Below are 5,842 nucleotides of genomic sequence, written 5' to 3'. Positions count from 1 at the left end.
CAAGTCATAATTTCACCAAAGCATCTTAGAATAAGATTCTCTCTCTCTCTCTCTCTCTCTCTCTCTCTCTCTCTCTCTCTCTCTCCTTCTTCTTCTTCTTCTTCCCAACGATGTGCGCAGTTCATTCTGTGTTCTCCCCTCCGTATTATTAGCGTTCTAGGAACGCGTGTATCCTGCGTCGATGTGTGACTCCACACCGCCTCTGTTTGATTGCTGAATGACGCCCCGTTCGTTCGCCAGGTGCATCTCGAGTTCTCTCCGAGGTTTGGTTCGCTTTCATCTTCGGAGGGATTGTCTCATTTTACGGACAAATTGAATCGATTAAAGTGACGTTTTCCATTATGTCCTCCTCGACGTCACTTGTGATGTAGAGCTCCGTTGGAACATCGTCTGTGTTGGCAAATGTCCAAACCTCTTTACTTTTAGCAGAGATCTCCCTCTATCTCATGGAGCACTTGTGAGATGTTGCTTGTCCTAGCAACCCTGCACCAGGAGCCTTTCCTTCCCTTTGACGTCAAAGCGAGGGCCGCCAGACTTCCGTAAGATTTATTTGTGGTGACGCTCGTTAGTTCTAGGAAGGAAAGGCTGCAGATCTACTTTCGAGGGAACTTCGCTTTGTTCACTTTGTTTGGTTTATGTACAGCCCCCACAGGGACGAGTCCCTCCCTGGCGGGCCCTTTTGAATACGGTTTCCAAATATGTTGCTTATTATTTTATGATTGTTCTTTAGTGTTTTTTTTTCGTCACTATTGTAGCTCCTGCAGAATAGGAAAGTCTTTGATTCAGCTACAGTATTAATGTTTCAGCTGATTAAAATGGCAAGTAGCTCATATATTATTTATTTGATAATGTTTTTACTAAAGATCTCTGGGCTTTTTCTTCCAGTAGGGGGGTTAGTGCCGTCAGTGCACCTCAGGCGGTGCACTGTAGGCATTACTTAGTTCTTTGAAGCGTGCCTTCGGCCCCTAGCTGCACTCATTTCATTCCTTTTACTGTACCTCCTTTCATATTCTCTTTCGTCATCTTACTTTCCACCCTTTCCTAACAGTTGCTTCATAGAGCAACTGCGAGTTTTCCCTCCTGTTACACCTTTCAACCCTTTGACTGTCAGTTTCCATTTCAGCGCTGAATGGCCTCATAGGCCCCAGTGCTTGGCCTTTGGCCTAAATTCCATATTCAATTAAATTAGTTCAGGGTTTTTCTCTTTTCCTTGTTCCATGAGCACCATTTCAAGTGATGGTGATACCGTATAAGCAGATGCAGGACAGCGTCTAATCATGTCCGATGTGGTGCTGTCAGGAGTCACACGAACCCTGAAATGGCTGACTGATCTCGTCTGTCAGCCGAACCAGTATAGAAGAAACCTCCGGCCGACAATCCTCCATAGGGGGTTAATAATAGAAATAATAATAATAATAATAATAAATTTTGATTGTCAGCTCAAGGCCATATCCATGGAGTATATAAAGTACAGACAGTAAGTTAAGTATATCTTAGTTTTACCAGACCACTGAGCTGATTAGCAGCTCTCCTAGGGCTGGCCCGAAGGATTAGAAATTTCTACGTGGCTAGGAACCAATTGGTTACCTAGCAACGGGACCTACAGCTTATTGTGGGATCCGAACCACATTATATCGAGAAATTAATTTCTATCTCCAGAAATAAATTCCTCTGGTTCCGCGTTGGCCGAGCCGAGAATCGAACTTCGCGCCACCGGATTGGTAGCCGAGCGCGAAATCCACTCGTCCAACGAGGAACTAGTACAGACAGTAGCATGCACAATCTAGATACATGAGATAACATGATAAAAATAAATAGTTTGCAGTATCCACACAGTTGCTGAAGTAGTATAAAAGATAGTAATCATAAAAATGGCAATAACAGTAATAATATTGAGAATAGTTAAAGAAAATACATTAAAAGTTTTAAGAAAAAAATCAGTGAGCAGATTGTATATGATTAAATTTTAGCTAGAGACCTTAGGTGGTTATAGTAGTCAGGTCCAGAGGAGTAAATACGAAAATTGCAGTCGGTGCGCCGTAGGCCTCAAGGTCTGTATAGTGTATCTCTATACCCATTGGTAGGCATTACTTAAGGTCCAGATAGATATCTAGACCGTGGCATTACTTGAGGTTCATTTTCGCGGCAGTATTTCAGAAGAGAGGCGCTGCTTGCCACACCCAGCCATCCTCCTCGATCCGTATTTGGGACGGTGTAAGTGTATTCATCATCAAGCATAGTCGCATTTCTTCGTTTTCTTTTCCCATTCGCGATCTCCTCTTCTAGATACGAATCACGTCTTCAGTTCGATTTGCATTTCAAAGGAGGAAAAATATGCCTGCAGGTGCAAGAGAACAGATTTGGGTTAATGGGCACTTAAATCCTTCATGTTCATCTTTGTAAACACGCGCAAATCGACTTGATAGTGTCAGTCCCTCCCCCATCCCTCTTCCACGACCACCTCAGAGCTCCCTTGGAGAACCTGTCCTTGATGGAAATTGTGTGCTTTTGGCGGAAAGAGGACAGGGAGCCAGGGAAGCTGGCTAGACGAGGTGAAAGGGTCCATGTGGTTTGTTGTTGTTAGGTCAAGCTCAAGGAGCCTGCAGGACGGAGGCGAGTCGCGCACTTTCTTACAATGCTTACAGGAAAGAGGGAGGGTAAAACGTTTTGCCATAGAAACTCCCACGTCAGTATCTAATATGGCCGATACTGTGAGGATCTCGCAAATGGCTGCTGCTTCGGTTCAACAGTGTCATGGTAAAAGTCGTGGCAGTGACTTTTTTCTCGAGAGGCGTCACGTAGAAGTCACTTTTTTTTTTTCGAGAGACGTTACATAGACGTCGCCACAATCACTACTACATTTCTTTGATATATCTGGAGGCTCATCAGCGGGGTGTTGGACCCCCCCCCCCCCCCCCCCACCCTTGTACGCACACTACAATCATCCCTCATTCGCTCAAAATCTTGCGCCTCCTTTGTAGATTCTCTTCTCCATCATCTTACGGTGTTGAATGAAGTACTGTGCATCAGCCCATCACTGTCCTTTGTTTTCAGAAGACCGTAGCGCCTCAAATACTTTGATCCAGCCTTTACCAACACTAACCTTGCGACACTTCTGTGTCTACGTTATCGGCCTGTCAGGTCTTCTATCTGTAATTTATCTTTTCTTAACATTTTTCTTTTGATATAACGTTTACATTCGTTATATTTGTTTTGTATGACTTTTGCCTAAATTATTTCTCTGACCCGAACTGAATACTTCGTGTCCGCCCTTGATTCTTCAAAACTTCTCTTCATTCTTCAAAACTTCTCTTCAGCTTAGTGACGACGGATCACCCTAAGTGAGCCTTTCACTTCACGTGCTTTCCTGCTTCCCTTCTCCCATCTAGATGCCCAAGCTCTCAGTATCTTCGTAATGTAACTGTTGGGTTTTCTGCCAAGACACCCCTTTAGATCCTTGTATTTGGTCGTATTTCACTCCAGCTCTCCTTCACTGTTGTTCAGCGGGGAGTGGCTTCCTTCACTGTTGTTCAGCAGGGAGTGGCTTCCTTCTCTGTGGCTTCCTTCACTGTTGGTCAGCAGGGAGTGGCTGAAAGCACCCCAGTGCTTGGCTCTATGGTCTGATTGTCAAGATACGTTCATTCATTTTTTGTCTTATTATCCATGCTTGGCTTGCTATGATCAGAGGTGTACTAGTGTTTGAAAAGACTCATTCAAAATAGTAACTTAATAGAGACAGGATCAGATGTTTATTAACATAATATATGGTGTTGTGTAATCATGGTACAGATAAGTAACAGGTTTATATATAATTTAGTGGTGAAGTTTTGAAAGCGAAATGCAAAAGGATAAATGTCATTTAATAGTCTCTTAACATTACATATAATAATGTGATATGTAATGTAAAATAATACTGCTATTGTAGTGCGATGTAGTTGCAGTGTAGCATTGTATTATAAAGTTATGATTGCAAGAGACGGACCTCCTGCACTCTGGAGGTTAAATTCTGCTCCTTTACCTTTCACCCTTTAATTTCTTGTTTTCTTTGGGCCTGAGGTTGCTCAGGACTTCGATTGCCCTTCTCTTTTGGGTTGCTGAATTGAAAGGGCAAACATATTAGAGGGTAGTATGAGTAGCATTGTGCGCTCAGGTTTATCCCTTCAAATTTCTAAGATTTTGTTACGTCATTTTAAATATCAGCTCGAGGTCAATTTGACAAGGAAGTACAGTGTTGAATTCCACGTTATTGTTCAGTTTTATAAATATATGTATACAATGTTGACATCATTGTACATAATGCATCGACTTCGGTATTGTCAGGTTTGAAACTAAGGGTCGCGTAGAAGCCAAGGAAGCGAAAGAAAAATGTGTAAATTAATAGAAAAACAAGTTAGTATTGATCTGTTGATTGTCCTCATACTTCTTGATTATTGCTTAAAACAAAGTGCTTACATTTTATATAAAGACTTTTTCCTTGTACATGTAGGTATGTAAGTGAGAACGTAGCGTATATATGCTTACGTATATTTAGGCCCCCATAATATATTCGAAATATATTCCACTGAAACATATCCTCGAAATAGAATGCACGTCAGCCTATTTTTGGGCCTACTCAATAAATCCCAAAAGAGGAAACTTCGCCGGTATTCACGTAAACACTGGAGCGGAAATTTATAATAAATTAATAAAATCATCTTGGAAATTCCTGAATTGCTAGGAAACAGGAAACGGTAGCCCCCTAGTCATGGGTACAAGTGGTCGATGTATTGATTGCGTGCAGGCACGCCGTTGGCTGATAAGCTTTTGCTGGCAATCTTCTCATAGATTCTGGCGGGCGTGCTTCCCGTCTCACAGATGTTTTTATACTATATATATATATATATATATATATATATATATATATATATATATATATATATATATATATATATATATATATATATATATATATATATATATATATATAATGTATAAGTGTGTTTATTTCTTACAGTAGTGGTTGTAGCAAGCGATTGGAGACCGCTTTGAATTAGAACCGGTCTTGGTAGGCCGCCTTGACCTCCACTCGATACTTTGAGAGGTCTTTGTTTTTAGAAGCCAGATTGAGGTATCTTTTTTTTCTTTATTCAGAAGTAAATGCTACGTTTCATTACGTTTATTGGTTCTACATGATATTTTAATTTCTTATTGCGCTATATGGAGCAGACTGAGTTTCTTTGGTGTCTTAAAGATTTGTTGAGTTTGGGGCGTCGTTTTGACACCGTGCACTTACACACACACACATACACACATATGTGTATGTATATATATATATATATATATATTATATATATATATATATATATATATATATATATATATATATATATATATATGTGTGTGTGTTGTGTGTGTGTGTGTGGGCGCGCGCGCGCGCGCTGTTGGCAATACTCTCAAGCCGAAGCTGTTGTTTTCACATTTGCCATGTATTGGTACTTCGTTTTTGAGCTGCCAACTCGTTAACTGTTAGAAATGTGTGATAAATAACTTGTTCTGGAAAGAGAATTTTTGGGCCGATGAACTCTTGTTGCAATGTTATGTAATAACTGTACGCACGGTGAGTCTGACATAAATGTTGGAACTGATAAATTTGAGGCGTCTTGTCTGTGGTTATGAAAGCTCTTCAACGGTAGCGCTCAGAAAACTTACTTTATAAAGGATTCGATAGTTGGTGTGTGTGCATGTGTGTGTGTGCATGTATGCGTGAGTGCGTGCGGGCGTGTTTGCGTTTCTAGCCTTTTTCATTTTATATTCAGTGTAGTAGACGATAACTAAGGACATTATAGGTTCATGCCAAGGAGCC

This window comes from Macrobrachium nipponense, chromosome 13 (genome assembly GCF_015104395.2).
Source record: "Macrobrachium nipponense isolate FS-2020 chromosome 13, ASM1510439v2, whole genome shotgun sequence".
NCBI lineage: Eukaryota > Metazoa > Arthropoda > Malacostraca > Decapoda > Palaemonidae > Macrobrachium > Macrobrachium nipponense.
The sequence above is the reverse complement of the archived record's forward strand: the minus strand, read 5'-3'. Positions refer to the sequence as shown.